The sequence below is a fragment of the Ictidomys tridecemlineatus genome, chromosome 12, assembly GCF_052094955.1.
Source record: "Ictidomys tridecemlineatus isolate mIctTri1 chromosome 12, mIctTri1.hap1, whole genome shotgun sequence".
NCBI classification, from domain to species: Eukaryota; Metazoa; Chordata; class Mammalia; order Rodentia; family Sciuridae; genus Ictidomys; species Ictidomys tridecemlineatus.
The window spans coordinates 57,485,420-57,504,790 of record NC_135488.1 but is presented as its reverse complement, the minus strand read 5'-3'; positions in this window follow the sequence as shown (position 1 = coordinate 57,504,790).

Below are 19,371 nucleotides of genomic sequence, written 5' to 3'. Positions count from 1 at the left end.
AGAAGGAATTCAAAAGATGCTTAAAACCTGATGTTGATAAGCTGAAGTGTGTGGAAGGCAAAAATGCTACTGAGACCATGGATACTCTTTTACCTGAGTAAAAGACATAGCACTATTAAGTGTTAAATGTCATTATCCTTATACTCCAAGCTTGCTTCTTGATGCTTGAAGCATCCTTGACACTAATTTCATCTCTACTCACACAATCAGCTAGACAGAAACACAGGTATAAACCTTAATATCTCTCTCTCTCTCTTCCTCTCTCTCGCTCGCTCGCTCATCTTCACTTTTTAAACTAGTCACCAACTAATTTTGATTCTATTTACTAAAATGCTTAAATTCATTGCCTTCTTTCCAACTTCACTGACTCTGGACTAAAGCAGGCTAATGTTATCTTTTCCCTCCTCACTAATAATGATCCCAGGTTTTTTTTGCTTCCAATGTCCCCCACTTTGAACCAGGTTAAAAGGCGCCATGATAGTTTTCAGAAACAAAACCTCGTTACTTATTCTAACATTAATTAGAATAGTGTGGAATGTGCTGGTAGAAAAGTGAACAAGGTCCAGTGTTTACCCTCAGAAAGCTAAAATCCTTTTGTTTATTTAGAGGAGTGCATCATTAAAATGTAAAAGTTAATAAATGTAAGAACAAGTATAGGATGACATGGAAATACAGGAGTGGAACAGGATCTCTCCTTGACAGAGCTGCCCACTGTAAATTCAAAGTGATGTCCTCACCCCAACTTTAACCTACAGGGTATAGTCCAGATTCCTTAATAGCATTTATATTTACTTTCATGGATAAGTTGTAGCTTGTCAAAAGTGCACTTGCGATCTAGTTTAAGTCAATAAAAACAGTGCTTTATTATATTCTTCTACCAGCAGTGATTTAAACTAAAGATATCAATTCCACTAAAAGCAACATCCAGCTATTTCATTTAATTTTTTAACTTCTCAATTTTGATTGCTAGAGGTAAAGTCTGAGGTCAGTCTCACAATTTCCAAAGGTGACAGCTTGAAGTTCACACTTTGCTTGACTCATTCTCCCAAGGTGAATGATCCGAGTGTAGTTCAATTTATTGCAAGTGGCATTTATAGATGAGACCTTTAATGTCCCCCAAGACAGGGAAGTGCCTCTATTTTTAAAGGTTCTATGGCATTCCTTTTCATTCTAAATTTACCCTTAGGTCTTCATTAATCCATTTCCACACCAGGATTGTCTTCCTTTTCCTATTTTGACAACTTTGTCATAAAATAAAGTAAATTTCTTCTCTGGTTCAAAGGGGGAAAAATATCAAAGAAAAGACCCTTGGGAAGAAAGATTATTTCTAGTTCATCTCCAACACATCTGAAGTTCATGGCTGCTAGCAGCAGAGAAAAATGGACAGAGTATGGAGAAAAACAGCTTTCTTATCTCTATTTGCTAGCGTTGTGACCAACACATATTCTACTTGTGCTAAGCTTAAAATGGGAGCCATAATGCAGCACCAATTTGACAGCTACGGAGCTTTCTTGAAATTCAAAATTCCCTTAGACCATTATAGCATCCCACTCTGACCAAAAAAAAAAATCAATATAAAAAGCTATATTTTGTATTTAACAAAATATGTAAGTGCTACTCAATGTTTCTATATATGTGACCAATGTCTTTCTAGACTTTTGCCCCCAAATTCACTTTCAAACAAAAATTATGTTTCTGTTTTATTTCTTTTGATTTTAGTTTATCACTTGATATGCACTCATATGCAGAGAAGAGGGATACAATGGCGCAGGTGAAAAGTCCTTGCCAATTTATCAACCTACCAAACTCAAACTGAAGAAATCTGTCTATTATGGACAGAGTCCTCAAAGTGTACCTTAATTAGAACATGGCACAGCAAAAATAAGCATTTTTTAGCTTGTGTAGATTTTCTTTATATATATGGCAAAATATTCTAGGCTTAGATTAAAGCGAAGAAGCCAATACCCTATCTCCTATGATGGTTGTAAAAACCAAAAATACTTTGTGTTAACTACTTAACATAGGATTTTGCCTAAGTTAGACACTCAGTAAAGGATTTTTCCTTGCTTATTTGTCTTATTTACTTATTCATTGCCTTTTTGGCTTGAAAAATGGCATTTATCATTTTATCTACAAAACTTGTTCCATGCCAATATAGACTACTTCAGATATTACTAGTGTCTAAAGGTCTTTCAAGAATATATTCATGGGCTGCCCTTGTGGCTTGGTGGGAGTACACTTACCTAGCGCACCTGAGGTACTGGGTTCAATCCCTAGCACCACATAAAAAACTTAAATAAACAAAATAAAGGTACTGTGTGCCTCTACAACTAAAAATATACATTTTTAAAAAGACTATATTTACAAGCTAGAGCCACACAATAGTTTTCACAATTATAAAAACAAACTTGCTTAAATATCTGTTACATTTTTTTTCCTTTTTTGTTGTGATCATTTTTGCCTCAGGACAGCCCTGGGTTTATGTCCATCATAGATTTAGATCTATCATAGATTTTAGACATACACATAACTTTAACATTTTGCTAAAATATAGATAGATATTCTATCACAAGCATAATAATTTAGTATGCTAAGGAGTTCTATTAATGGAGTGGTACAGATAGCATAATCTTGGCTCACAAAACAGATCTACAGATGTTTATTGAAGAAAAACAGAGAAGAACAAATTAAGTAATGAATATTGAATTTTTCATATGTGCTTAGCTAAATGGGAACATTATAAGACCATTACCACAGGCTGTCAACCTGTACCTCTCCAAATTGCCCAAAGTGATGAACTTCTTCAGATTATACTGTTACTAGACGAGGGAAAATTTCACATGGAAATACATAGCAATTTACTCACATATTATGTCCAATGTGCCTCAAGTTTGCTATAATCTCTGAGAGCCCTGAGCCACACCCAGTCATATACAGGCAACAGAATTCCCTTAGTTCTCCATTGTAAGGGTCCATGAAACTCAATTTATCTTTCTGTCCATCTTCCTGTTTTTCTTTAAGTATATATTTGAAACCTAGCCATTAGCCTGAGAGACCTATCTCTTAGTCTAGCTTTTTTTTCAATTTGTTCCCACTTAAAATTATATATTTTCAGTTGTTCATGGACCTTTATTTTATTTATTTATTTATATGCAGTACTAAAAATTGAACCAATGCCTCAAACATGCTAGGCAAGTGCTCTACCACTGAGACACAACTCCAACCCCAATTTCTTCCTACTTTATCAATTCTTGGTTTATGTTCACATGTTTTTTTGAATCTTCACCATCACGCCAACTATTATTTTTTTCTGATGGCCTATTTCCTTATCTCAGACCATCCTTTTGGCTCACCACTGAACATATCTAGCTTTATTACTTTTCTTTGTATCTGTGTCACTATCATTTTGTCCTGACTGATTTCCCTGGGTCTCATTCTGCTAGCTCTGAATCTGTTCCCATCAGCCTGGTGGGAGCACTAGTGAGCTTCAGAGTCACAGCTGCTCTATTTGTGACAGTTGCAGGTTACTTTCACTTTGAGACATTTTCTAAAAAGTAAGTCTAACTCAGAATCATGAAGAAATCCAAGAATATTGGCAAATGGTACATGTGGAAATATATCTGCTAAATTGTATTTAGTTATGCTTATTTTAAGTATAATGCTCATGTAATTGTCTGTTTAATGATTATGTTCGACATTTTTTTTTTTTTGGTCATCTCTGTGACTAAAATACCTGACAAGAACAACACAGAAGAGGAAAGAGTTATTTTGATTCTCAGTTTCAGATATTTCAGTCAGTGGTTGGCTGGTTGGCTGTCTCCATTACTCTGGGCTTGAGGTGAGGTAGAACATCATGTCATTAAGCTTGTTAGAGGAAAGCTCTCAGCTCATGACAGTCAGGAAATGGAGTGGGGAAGGCCTGGTTCTTCCAGGGCATACCTGCTGTGACCCACTCCCTCCAACTAGGTCCCACTTCCAATAGACCATCCAACTATCAGTGGATTAATCTACTTGATGAAGTCAGACCTTTCATGATCCATCATTGCCTAAAAGCTCACCTCTGAACCTTAATGCCTTGGGAATCATATTTTTAACATATGAGCCTTTGAGGTCATTCCAGATCCAAATCATAACAGTTAACAATTATGCATGCATTACAGTGGAATTAAATGTTGTCATTCTTAGTATTAAAATATGTGTGCTTGTGCTTAGGTCCCCTAAATACCCTGCTAGTAGTAAACATTCAAATATTTATTGACTATCCACAATGTGCAAAGTATTTTTCTTGGTACTATATTCTCTGTAGCAATATGGTGGCCTAAAGTTGGAAATACAGTCCCAATGGCACTTCCCCCCGCCCCCCTCCCCGAAGACATACATGGTGGTGACTGCCCAATAGTGTTACATTTGGTACAATTTTATAAAATTGGGAGACATTCCTCTTTCATCAAAATATACATCAAAGCAAAACTTTGGAGTCTTACAATAAGAGCTGCAGTAAATATCTGAATTGATCATATTTTTTTAAATGAGAATCAAAAATGGTTTTGCATTAGATTGTTTCAAAAGGACTTAATGTTTTTCCTCAAACTTACTGACTTTCTCATCCCTTATGCACAAAAGTAGTCTCGGCCATATTGAGAGTAAAAAGTCTTATTGTCTATGTGTCCAAAAGAAATGAGCCCACTGAGGTAGAAAAATAACAGCCCCACGGTGAAGTGTTAAGCAGACTTTCTTCCACCTTGTTAAGAGCAGTGGAAGGTCACTGTGGCCATGGCATCATTAGAGAGAAAGCTCACCTTCTTGGCTGTGTATTATCTTTTGATTCCCTCTGCAGTTCTTTTTTTCTTTTTAACTTTATTTTATCCATACGACATCTTCTGTTGAGTGGGAAAGAGAATGAAAAAAGATGAGATTGTAGCCCTTGGATTTATCTACCTGCAGCTCAGTGATGTGATACCACAGTGCCTAGCCCAATATACAACTGGATTATACTCCTAAAAAACAGAACAGGTATAAAAAATATATCTCCCCACTGGAAAAAATCATGCTGGTAAAACATGAATTAAACTATCATTAAAAGAAAATGGTCACTGGAAGTTCAGTGAAATATAAATTTTCAAATATTTGCTCTATTATATTCTTTACAAAAGTATTTTTTAAAACTTCAAAGTTGTTTATTTTTTTGTTAACATAACATTTCTTAAAATATGATTTCTTGGTAGAGTTTTTGCAATTTGAGCACTACTTAAAAAGGGATGAAAAAAAAGTTTGAATGTTGACTACTAGTGTAATTTAGAAAATAAATTAAAATTTACTAAAACACCTAAAAGGTAGTATAATAGTTTACTGAAATGATCATTTATAAAATGACTGTAATAAATGACATTGTTGACTATCTTAGTTTCTATCAAATGACTACTAGCCAAGGCATTTCCAGCTAAAACCACTATTTCCAACAAAGAAGTGTGGGTAATAATACGCACTTTAAGAACTTCGTTTTTTGAACTTTATAAAAGTGTGATTTTTAGTGCAAGCAATAATTGACAGGTTGCATATTTCAAAATGTATTGAGCTAATCAATGGGATAGCAAACTAGATATTTCAAGAGTCAGAATAAAGATAAATGAAATTTGTAAGTGTAAAAATGATGGCTTAGAAAAAATACACCTATGAGATTATTATGGTTTTATTGCAACAGTCTTCTACCTTGTTTTCTTCTACTACTTTCAACCAACACCCTATTCTTAACCAATTATCCAAAGTGATTCCTTTAAAACTGAAGTTCAAATCATCCTTGTGTTCAAAATTATCCAAGGGATTTCCATCTTTCTTAGTGTAAAAGACGGGGTACTTCCAATGGCCTTTGGATCCCTGATATTTTCTAACCTCTTGTCCTATTCTCCTCAACCCTTATTTCCCCTCCTACTGAACTGATCTTTTGGCATTTCCAAATTTATCAAGGCAACTTCAAGTTTTTCACTTTTGTCTTCTTTTTTGGAACATACTTCTCCCAGATGTACAAGTAACTTGCTCTACTACCTAACTGATACCTGTGTTTAAAAATGTCATCTCTCTGAGGGGTTTTCTGACTGTGTGCTTAAAATTTCCCTCCTTTGAAATTTAGTAATCATTTTTTTTCTCCTTTATTTTTCTTCCAAGCCAAGAGGATACAAGGCAGAGCAAGAGAGAAGACCAGCATAGTTCCGACTCCCACTTTTCACCATGATCTTTCTTAATAACTAATGAAGGGATTTTTGCCATTTTTCAGACATATCAGGATTGTCTGCCCCTCAGGGCTTCTGTGTTTACTCTTCTTCATGCAGGGATCCTTGTTCTTCATTGGTCAGGGTTTTTGCTCAAATGTCCTTCCTAAAACATGCCTTCCTATCTTAATAAAACTTCCCTATCTATAATCACCCTGTCATCATCTTGCCATTTTGCTTTTAAATACAGTCTTCATCAGTCTTAATATGAGTTTGAAGTTATATTATTATTTTTTACCTATTTACTGTCTTACACTTCTGTAAGAAAGCAAGCTCAGCAGAAGTAGAAAACTTGGTTTATTTATGGTTTCATTCCCATTATCAGATAGTGCCTGATATAAAATAGGTGTTCAGAATATATTTCATGTTTTCCTGAATGAACAATTAGAGAAGCAAGGAGATGAATAAACAATAAAAATATTAGAATATAATTTCTCTGATATGAAAAAGATATATCTTTGTTAGCTAATTCTAGTAGCTTTAGCTAATAAGGCGTCTATTTTCTTTTGTAACATACATTCATTCACCTGCAGACAACCCAAAACTGATGTAGCTGCTTAGGAAAAGAAAAAAGCAAGGCTCTTTCTAGCCTCCTACTTTGTCAGCTGCTCTGGGATAAAATCTGAGTTTTAATAACAATAAAGAAGAGGAGATTAGATATAGAAGAGACAACCAGCGGTGTATGAAAGCCTAGATTTACTTTATTTTAAAATAATCCCAAATTTTAGCAAATTAGCAATTGGGTACTGATAAAGATTAATTAAATATGGACACAGGAAAGAGTATTTTAAAGTCTTAGGCTCAAAGCATCTGTTTTTTGATATAATTTATAGTAATCTTGAGGAAGTCACATATGGTTTGGTGGCCTCAAAAGTTTTATCTGCCAATGTTAATGATATATGTTTTATGGCATTATAGGGTTAAAAACTTGTAGGAATCACCTGATTTACTAACCACAAAGGCCCTCAGAAAAGTACAAGGTGAATTTTGAAAATAGCACATTTTATTTTCTCTTCTCATTTGGGACAAACACATTTTTTTTTTTCAGGCATTATACTGTCAAGCTGCAAATGACAGAATTAATGTACAGGTGAAAGTTACCTAAAAATATTCTTCGAAATTCACTTATAAGAAATTATTTTGTATTCATATAACTACATCTTTAGAGTCATAAGTACTCTGACTTTATATTAAACTTCATTCATTCAATGTATCAGGCATTTCAATTTAACTAACACATGTGAAATAGACTATTATCTCAAAAGCCTTAGTAGATACTGTAATGATCCTCGGTTTTACGTATGCCAAAGCAAAATTCTTAATTATGTAACAAAATGAGACAAAATATCTTCACTATGTAGCTATTTACTGTGCACTGATATTGTCAGTGGCCAGCATTACTGTTTTGTCTAATTCAGATAAGAATGTTGCCGGGCGCTGGCACATACCTGTACTCCCAGTGGCTTTGGAGGTGGAGATAGGAGGATGATAAGTTCAAAGCCAGCCTCAGCAACAGTGAGGCACTAAGCAACTCAGTGATACCCTGTCTCTAAATCAAATACAAAATAGGGCTGGAGATGTGGCTCAGTGGTCAAGTGCCCCTGAGTTCGATCTCCAGGACCCCTGCCCCAAAAGATAAGAATGTTGCTTTTTTGCAGATTTTACTAATAGAAAATTGATTGATGCTATATCAGAAATCTGTGTCAAAGAAAGACTGTTGCAGAGAGTTGGAAAGTAACAAATTAAAGCAGGTCCACAAGCTCTGATTTCATGTCCAAACAAAACTTTGCCTCAAGAGCAAAATATTCCCCAAGTTATTATTTTTTCTGTAATAATCTAATTGACCCCTGACTTCACTTCTGCTTGTGTTTTAGTGAAAATTCTTCTAAAAGCCATTCTAAATTTATTATTTTCTTTGTCATACTACAGCTCTTTGACCACACCAGTTACACCAGCATCTTTACATCAATTCTTAGTTTTTCTTAATTAGTCTAGGACATCCTCCTCCAGCATAAGTAGTAAGTAATTACTTACTCCTAATTACTTACATAACTCCTTCCCATCATACAGAGTGACTGCCCCTGTAGGTGTAGTCTGCTGATGGAACTATAAAGGTGGCCTTGTGAAGACTGTCCTTTCTACCTTCTATTAATTTTTTTTTTATTTTTCACACTGGTCATAGGAGTTGTAACAATATTATCAATTTGCCTATTTTAATAGACATCAAATAACAGTAGCTTAAAAGAAAGGAAAAGGCTCATTTGGGTCTCATATGCCTATAATTAAAAGGTCAAGCATGTTGATTATTTGGGAATTTTTTTTTTTCAGTTAGGACATCTAGGTACCCAGATTTCTTTTTTCTTTTTGTTTATCTACTTTGGGGTATTTGCTCACCCTTATAGATAAATCTAGCATGATTGCATCCTATCAGCATCCCAGGCCATGGGGAGAAAGAGGTAAAACTGCTTCCTTTAAAAGATGTCAACTAGAAGTCTCAGACATCATTTCAGTCCTTAGGCCCAAATTTAATCACAACACCATACTTAACTACAAGATAGGCTGATAAATATTGCCTTTAACTATGAAGCCACATATCAGTTAAAATTGGGGCTTCTGTTTTCAAAAGGAAACAGGAGGACTAGTTATTAGGTCCTATTAGTAGTCTCTGCCACAACAGAATTACTCACCACTTAGAATTAACACTTTGAATGTAAACATGAGTCTTCTCATTTCAGGTACCTGTGTTTAATAATGCTTGAAAAGGTTCATTCATTTGAAGAGTTTATAAAGGTCATAAAATGATGAATTGAAAGTGAAGTAACATCCTATAATCAACTATATACAGTTTATTAAAACAATTAACCCTAGGGAAAGTTTGCAATAACTGATGGAACTGATGGATAACATATGGGCTTAATTATTTGATAGTCCAGATGTTAACTATCAATTTCTCCACATAAACTTATCATTTAGACAGGAAAGGGTAAGAGATCTATTTGTCCTTGCTTCTTGAGCATCCTCTAGGGATTGTTCACTTAAGGTTTCTCAAGGCTACAAACACTTCCTCTTTCCATGTTAGTTTATGTTACTAACTCAACTCAGATTTTTTACTTTCTTAAATTGAGGTTGATAACTAATTGAAGTCAATTTCATTCATCCTGTCTTCATGATGGAAGATGCACATTTTGGAATACAGAATTTCATATTCATATGTATCATTATTTTTGTTCCAAATTCATAACACAGGTATGAATACAAATTCAAAAATGTCCACAAACACATCTACTTTTTACTCTAACCTCCCCCGGTTTGGTGCAGACTTTTCTCTTCCCTCTGTACTTTTTCCTGTAAATATACTTGGGGCAAATTTGGAAATTTAAAACAACTTCAGGCCTAGGAGGTATTTCCGTGCTACTGTAATGTTCTTTCAACTGATCTTTCTTGTATCGGTGGGCTAAACATTTCATTAGCTATTGAACATGTTGTAATGACTAAGGTGTGCCATATTCTCTAAGAATTTTTGCAGAAGCAAAATTTTTACTAATCTTAGAGGAAAATGAATCACCCTTAACCATATAAAGAAAAAGAGTGTCAGTCTGTCTGTCTCTAAACAGACACACACATCATACGCATACCCATGTACACATATCATTGCCAGGATGTAAATGAAAGAAAACATGAGTGATAGAAGTGAATGTCCTCCCTCCCTGTTTCTTCAATTTCTGAGAAGATTGTATGAAGAACAATGGAAAGTAAAAGCAGTTTGAGTTCCTACCTTATAAAGAACAGCTTAATGAACTGGGCACAAGAGGCATGCCTGTAATCCCAGCAGCTGTGGGTGCTGAGGCAGGAGGATAGTGAGTTTAAAGCCAGTCTCAGCAACTTAACAAGGCCATAAGCAACACAGGAAGACCCTGTCTCTAAATAAAATATGAAAAGAGGGTTGGGGATGTAGCTTAGTGATTAAGCTCCCTGGGTTCAATCCCTGGTAGGAAAAAAAGAAAGAAAAACTTAATGAGATCTATGCCCAAGGACTTCACCATTGAAAGTTTTTAGTTATGTCTTCCACCATGTTATACATACTGTTAGATATCTATGAGACTGTTAAATCACTCCTGAAAAATACAGAATCCCCTATATAAAGAAACACAAATTCAAGAATCAACCTAAGAAACAGGTAGCACAGTTGGTTGCTTTTCAAAAGTCAAAAGGAGCCTTAAATATTTAATGTAGTAGAAACAATGGCAAGCACACAGGTGGAATTTATGGAAAGAGTTCTGTGGAAAGACCGTGGAAAGACCGTGTGGGATAGCAACGTTAAGATCAAAATCTCTGTAAGACCCAGGTGCCCGGGTGTTTGGCAAGAGTCAGAGGCAGAACCATGCTCATTTGAGACGTTATCTGGATTGCATCTCCTTGTGTCACTGTTTTTGCCTCTTTAAAAGTCAACATGTCCTGGTTATGGTGTCTTGGAGAAAAAAAAAAAAAACACCCTCACTTTTGATCCATTTTCTGTTTACTACAGCCACTGATTATCTTCTCCACATTTAGAAAAACAGCTGCGATACTTCTTGACAAGCAAGATTAAAATCCCCAGAGGTCTTTATCATTTCCCCTGACTTCTGCACCTTTAAACTGGCTTATTTGTCACATCAACTGAAACTTCTTGCCATTTGTTGAAACTTTGAGTACTATTTCATTGTTCCAATTATTTTTAATTGAGAATGTTCTCACATTCTACAGACGATACATGTCCATGCTTCATATTCATTGTAGCACATTTTTTTATAAAGTTGATAAACAATTTTGAACTCCAAATTATGCCCTACATGTCACAACACTGCAGCTGCAAGCTGCAACAACAAAATATGAGCTGAGAGTCAACACCAGAACAAACAAGGTCATCATCAAATAACTGTTAAGATTAGGTTCGTTTTTATCACTTGCTAATTGCTGTATCTGTTGGGCTGAAGAGAAAATTCAATATGCCTGTTTTACAGAGCTTCAGAGCCAATGCAGTAATGTAGCTGTTGCTAACACTTTGGGCCCTGCTCTTTTTTATGGGAAATGAATGTAGCTTTATCCATTCATTCTACATGTACTGGGCATCAATTATTTATTTACCAGGCATTGTTCTATGTATTAGGGAAAAAATATTAAAAAAAAAACATAACCCCTGCTTGAAAGGATTTTTACAGTCCATTTAGGGAAACAGGTAAGTCATATACAAGTTTATAAATGAATCAAAGTACATTTATGGAGATCAAGCCTTACAAAGGAAAGAAAACCGAATCACTTTGCATTGCCATTGGTCCTCTATAATATTTAAAAAATCTGCCATACCCTTGGAAATTTCAATTATCTGTTATTTGTTATATTCACTAAAGAATTAGGAAGTAGAAAGAATAAAGTGTTTATAGAGAAAAAATTACTAAAAGGGTATACTAGACCCATGACTTCTACTTTGAAATGAATTTCCTTCACCTTTTCCACTGTAGGTCAAGATGTAGAATCTGTCTGAGATGTTACATTCACCAAGGAAAAGAGAGGAAGAAGTGTGGATTGCAGACTCTGTGAGGTATATGTCTATACAAATATGCAAGAGTCTCACTTGTGCCTTCCAAAGAGTGTCCTTTCCTTCTGCCATTATAGTCCATACCCACAAAAGCTTCAATTTATACACTAAAGCGTGGAAATGAGATTACATAAAACCTGACACTTATAATGTGTCACATCTAATGAACTTAGTGAAACTTCAGTCAAACACTGTTTGATTCAACAAATTTTCATTTGGATAGTCTTCTGGTATTTGTTTAAATGGAATTTTGAACTACAAATGAAAAGTATCACCTAATTATTCTTTCACTCCTAATTTCCCTTTAGGATCTTTCTTAATCTGGACAATATACTACTTTGTTCTCTGTGGAAATTTCTGAGCAAATACCTTGTAAAATAACATAATACATTTTGCTGGAGTGTGGGTAGCAATATGATCCCCTTCATTAGCTGTCCAGTGGGGAGCTCTAATTCCATCTTGATTGACAAGCATTGCTCATCAGGCTTGCTTTTTACTGGGGAAGCAGTTTAGACTTTTAGTGAAAACAGGCTAATCTTCTATAGGGACAGTGACATAAAGAGGATTGGTGATGTTCCTGAAATTCCAACAGCTCCTGGAGGCTGAGGTAGGAGGATTGTAAGCTCAACATGAGCCTCAGCTATTTAGCATGACTCTTTCTCAAAATAAGAAATAAATAGATAGATAGATAGATAGATAGATAGATAGATAGATAGATAGATGATAGATAGGAGTGGGAATTTAGCTCAGTAGTAATACGCCCTTGCTTGATTTTAATCCTCAGTACCAAAAAGGTGGGCAGGAAGGACAGGGAGAGGGTAATTTGAATGAAATCAGTTCTCTGCTAAGAACAGCAATTTACTCCTGCTCCTCCATCAATTACTCAATCCCAAATACACAAAATGATATTTAAGCCACAGAATTCTGGGAACATTTTTTTTTTTTTTGTGTGTGTGTGTGTGTGTGTGTGTGTTTGCTTAAATAAGATGGAGCACCTACTCAAAATTAGCATTATCCATTAGATTAATATGTTAAAAATATACATGAACACTTACCTTAGAAAAGGCAAATATTTTAATATTCCAAATATGTAGCATAATATTTTTCTTGTGAACAAATATTTAGTATTTTAAGGTTATGACATGTCGAACATCACACATTACTTAACTAATTTACTTAATCACAACTATGTGTGTGCTTTGCTTGTTCATTCATAATCTTAAAGACAGTATATTTTAACAGGCAGATAGATGGTTTCATCTTTGTTTCAGGCATCAAAGGGATAAACAAAACCTTCCAATTTTTCCTATTACCTCTCGAAATGATGGAGCAATTAAGGAAGAATGATAAGACAAATTAAGGAACCTATGGTTTCATAGTTTTCCCTCAATCATATAATTATTATCATATTAATTTTGGGGGGTGTATACTGGGGATTGAACTCAGGGGCACTCAACCACTAAGCCCCATTCCCAGCCCTATTTCATATTTTATTTAGAGACAGGGTCTCATTCAGTTGCTTAGTGCCTAGCTTTTGCTGAGGCTGGCTTTGAGATCACAATGCTCCTGTCTCAGCCTTATGAACTGTTTGGACTATAGGTGCATACCTGGATAAATATTATTATATTAATTATGAACAAAAATTCATATTTGACCTTGGGGAGGGATCATTCTAGAAGGGAAAGCAGAGGCCTTCAACCCCATCACCTTAATACCGATAATGACCTACTCCTGTGGATTTTCTTCACCTATATACCTGAACTTCTTCCTTTTTTTTTTTCTCACATTTACTTTCTTTCAAACTGAAATGATTAAGCTCTTTATCATAATACCCAGGCCTATAAATCCACCTTTTTCAAATCTCTTTTTAATCTTGTGTCTCTGCTCACCTGGGTATATTTCTCTCCAAAGGACTACTGCTACTACTACTGCTTTCTCCTCCTTCTCTTTCCCTCTTCTTCTTCACATATTTGTGATGCTGGCTTTGTGTTGGTTATCACTGTTAGTAAAATCTCTTCCAGGTGCCTTTAAAATCCTTCAGAAAATACCTGACTAGCTGGGCGTAGTGGCTCATTGCTTATAATCCCAGAAGCTGGAGAGGTTGAAGCTGGAGAATTGTGAGTTTAAAGCCAGCCTCAGTAACAATGAGGTGCTAAGCGACTCAGTGAGACTCTGTCTCTCAAATATATATATATATATATTTTGTATATATATATACAAAAAAAAGGTCTTAGGATGTGGCTCAGTGTTTGAGTGCCCCTGAGTTCAATCCTTGCTACCCTCCCCAAAAGAAAAACCTGATTAGACCCTATAATAACTAAATCCTACATGCTGCCAAACTGAAAATTAATTTTACTAATTTATTTAAAAAATAAACTTGATTAATTGTAAGTTTGGATTTTTCTCTAATTAGATGCTTTTTGATAATGGATTAATTTTGTTTTGCCTTGGAGATATTTAGTATTTTCTCAATAAAGGATTCTATTTTTATTGGTTTTATTGAGAAGACAGCCCCATTATTAGGATATAAAAAGTTGGGCACTTATGTTATTTTTATTTTTTTTTAAGTAAAGATTTATTCTATTCCTAACTGTCGACTAAGAAAACTAAATGTGTGTAATGAGCTTGCTCCATGTAAGCATAATGCTGCAGGTAGTAGAGGGGGCTGGTTATATGATACATAGGACACATTCACTACTTTCTAGAAGAGTTTTTTTTTTCCTATTCAATAAAGCACTTCTTCATTAGGCTATAAGCTCTAAGAAGGCAGAAAATCATATTCACAGCTGCCTCCCTTGCACATTACCTGAACTTTGAGCATTATTGTTGAATGAATTAATTGTTCATTCTTAACATATAATGACTATACACTCTTTTTATCTATTGAAATGCAAGCATCAGTGCATGCATATAAGAGGTAAAATTAATTCAGTTTGAAAAGAAAAAAAGGTTTTGTAACATAATCTAGGAATAAAATATTCAATCAAATTTTAATCAAATCATTGCTTTCTTTTTCCAAATGTATATTATTGCTATGGTAACCAGACAAGGAATTCCCTAGGAAAACAAGAAACATATTTCTGGCCAGAAGCAATTACTCAGTGAATTTTAATAATTACAAAATTTATAATTATGATGGGTATCTGCTTTTAATGTCTATAGTGCCAACCTTTATTTATTTAATGAAGGATTTCACAGAAGCTAGACATGGGGCAATGAGACCAACTAGACAGATACCATGAATTAGATAAACATTGGAGAACCGTGTGAATTTTGTGTGTCTCCCAGGCAGGCAGCAATGCTCAAGTAGTTAAGCTAAAGCAGCTTCCATGGCTCGGGCACCAGGCTGATGTAGGGTCCAGTGCTCTGGTATGACAGGTCAGGAACAAGTGGCAGACGAGTTTTGCACAGGCAGAATCATGGAATCCAGGTGTGGCCCTGAGGGAAAGATGAGGAAACAAGTTCTGACAGCAAGATACAGAATCAACCCAGGCATCTGAACCACAGCATAAAGTTCCATAAGGTTTTATGGAATTTGAGATGAGAAGTTTTTAATCCAGTCTTCTTTGCACTGCCTTATAGTCTAGGTGCCCCAGACCCCCTGACTGCAGCAGGGGCAGAAGAGCTGGACAGCAGCCAGGTTGACAGCATAACAGTAGCATCTCAAAGGCCACTGTGGCACCTGCATCCAAATTTAGAAAGCAGACCAACAAATCATTAATTTTCTTCACCAGAAAAGAATTTTGAAAATTTTTGAAAAACCCATCTTCATGTTCTTCTTGCATTTCCATCTTCAGATTTCAATTCCAGTGCTTTCCTCATGAAATATTGCTTCCAACTTCCCTTTAAACTTAAACCGAAATTTTTGCTTTTAGAGTCGAAGACCTGAAAACCTCCAATTAGCAATTTACTAGCAGATATCTGTGAGGGAGAATCTTGTCTGACTCTCAGCTGGTGGCTCAGTGTGCACTTGGCTGAGATGATGGAGAGAGAGCAGGTATGACTTCACCTTCCTTCCAGGCCTGGTGGCAGGTGTCTGTCCAAAGGGCAGGCTCACGGCAGAGGCCCTAAACACAAGGCACACATGTGGAACTAAGAAAACAGCGTCTCTAAAGCACCTGTGTCTTCTCCTCTTTGGCTCATGCTAAAGTGACTATTTTCTTCTTCTAAAGCCAAAATATGTTTTAAAAAAAGAAAAAAGAAAAAAAATAGAAATAGCATGTACTTTAAATTCAGTCTAGTAGAATGCTATGCTATTGATATCAAGATATCGCAAAGCAGGTGGAACATATAAACAATGGTCACAAAACATAGAAGGCAAAGTGTTGAATGAATAATAATGGGGGAAATTTATATACCTCTCCCTTCACCATGCTCAGGATGCATAAAATAATGATAACTGATTAGTAGATTTATTTTTGTGGAAAAATTATACATGGTATAATCATATAAGACCAAATGCTATTGACAATGACCACATTTCACTATATTATCCTTTGTACCTATAGCCAAGCTATGTGGACAATAATCTATTTTATACATAAATTTTGTTTTTAAAAATGAAAGTATGACCAATGTGATTCTGTAACCTGTACACTCAGAAAAAATGAAAAATTATACCCCATCTGATTCAAATGTATGATATGTTAAGATCATTGTACTGTCATGTGTAACTAATTAAAACAAATAAAAAATAAATAAATCTTTAAAAATGAAAGTAACATTAGGCAAATCAAACAGAGAAAACTATTTATATCAGTCACCATATGAGGGATACAACTTGTATTCCTCATCTTAGACATTTGTTTTTTTGAGTGACTTGCAACCTAGTTTCCAAAAGGAACCCCACCTTTACAGGAAATTGTTCCTATTTTAAGAATGTCTCCATTGTAGTGAATGGTTCAATTAATTGTAGCCTTAAAAAGATTGAAATAAATTTTCCTCTTTGTGTGCATATTTCTTGCCATCCCTTCACTCACAGTGTCAAACACTATGTATTGCTTGGGCCAATTTGTATGGCAAACCTGATGCCTTTGAAATGTTGCCATGTGTTTCTTAACTATATATGTTCTGAGGAATCCACCACCAGATAATTTCAGTATTACCTGAATATCATGGAGTGTGTTCACATACACTACACTGGCTGTGATGTCACTTAACTTGATGAGATCACTGTCACACATACAGTGCCCAGTTGGCAGAAATGTTATTATGTGGGGCAGGACTGTGTGCATTTGTGGAGGATTGTAACTTGGTTGTGTATAATCCATAGGTACCAGTTTTCATGTGTCCAAGTAATTTATCAAACATGATTCATCTTTTACTAAAATAATATTTTTAATGGCTAAGCCATTTTTTCCTCATCATATAATTAAATTTGGTAATAGTTATTTAATGTATTCTTTATTTATTCATTAATGAGAGAGAGAAGGCCAAGCTGTAACGGTAATTACATATATTCTCATTTTCCTGAATTGTCTAAGAATAGAGGGCAAACACTGTACATGATGTTCTTTAATTTTCTGGAGGGAAGTCAAATGCTATAGCTCAATGCCTTACCCTAATCTATTGGTAAAATATTCATCTACAACATAAGGATGTCTACACATACAAACATAGAGAATAATACAAAATATGTATAATGCATATTTAAGCATTCAGTACATTTAACTAGTTTTTCTTATCTCAAGGCTTAGAAAAGCAAATTACTCTACTAAGGCTTGTTATGTCTTTGTCAATAACTAAGATTTCCCTCTATTTGCAAGCTAACTTATTTCATGGATGCTGATAGAAATTACAGCATTCCCAAGTCAGAGAAAAAATGGTACAGCAAGCAGCAAGACCTTCATATTTGTATCATTTTTTTTTTCTCTCCAAGTCCCATGGCAAGGAGATCTGAGAGGAACTGTGCCTCAGAGTGGACAAATCTCAGGTTTCTTAGGAAATCCTAATATTTTTTAGTGGATTCTAAGAAAACCTGCCTAAATATTTCCCTGAAGGGAGACATTATCTTTAATATCCTGGTGAGAAAATAAATTTGTTTTCTACCTGAAGGAAGACACTATCTCTAACTTTCAAGGTTATTTGCTATACAAACATCCTTGTAAAGATATTCTTGAACAAAACTGATATAACACATGCAGAAATGTTTAGCTTTAAATTTTGGATAGACACCAGAAATGTTATGGGGAAGTTAGGGAAGGAGTCCAGAACATAAGAGAGGCACCATAGCGGAAATAAACTGACCCACATGTCCCTTTGACCTCCGATTTAAGCTCTGGCCACAGTCAGAGAGGCCTCAGGGATATAGGGCCACAGATGGAGTTGAGCAGGGGCAAAGGCATTACCCTCCCTGCACAGAATCTGGCTTCACTCAGCCAACCTACCAGCTGACCCTGTTGGTAGATCAGGAGGCACCACTTTTGGAGCAGCTGTCACTCTTCCAGTAATGAACATTCATGTGATAAGGGCTCTTCATGCTATTTCACAGTGACAGCCCATATAGATGAGAGACAGGAGGAGGGATGGTTTATGTTTTGGAGTGTATGTGTGTGTGTGTGTGTCTGTCTGTGTGACTTAATAACCAATATTGATTTCTGACTTTGTAGTTGGTCCTGTTCTGATCACTTTATATGTAAATTTGTTCATTATCTATGAAGTTCATATGATTATTTGTTTTTTTTTTTTTGAGTTTGACAAAATTTATTGGTATTTTAGTAAAGACATTCATCTCAGTCGTTTCTCTCTCCTCATCTTGACCTTTGGTTAATATTTCATTTGGGTCAAGAGAAGAATATGTAGGAGAGGGATGTTATTTTAACAAACAGTAAAATGGACAAAATGGATAGTCTGCCTACATAAAAGTAAGTTAAATTCATGTTTCTTGATATAATTAAATCATGTTAAGAACTAATAGTTGTATATACATTTCCATTGTTTTACTTGGGGCTCTTTCTAAACTTAAATGCAAGTGAACAAGAGTTAGGAATATATACAGGCTGCTTCTCCAATTAAAAGAGCTCAGTGAGTTAATTACCACCAATAAAATAGTTTGAAGCTGCCTCCAAATTTAACATTGTAGGAGTTTTCAAAGAAATCACATTACCATATTTTTATTGTCTGTGACTATGCTTTTAATGTGTTTGTCACATTAAAAAATAATGTCCATATACAATACAAAAATACAAAACAAACACCTTATGATATGCAAATCTTAATAGTATATGTGATGGGAGATTTCATAAAATGTAATTGAAGATGCATCTTCTTTCCTTCTATTTTTAGTACCTAAAATGTGCTTTTGAGAAGACACCGGTCAGTAAATATATATATATATATATTTCAAATAAACCATAGGATTATACTAATAAGAAATCCTGCAGTGAGTTCAATTTAAATTGGGTTTAACAAGTTAGTAACTAAAATGATTAGACAAAGTTACAGAAAGTGCATCTTCTCATGTTGTCTTCATACAATGTTAAATTTCTCTCTCTCTCTCTTTTTATTTCTTTTTTGGTTTTTATACATTTT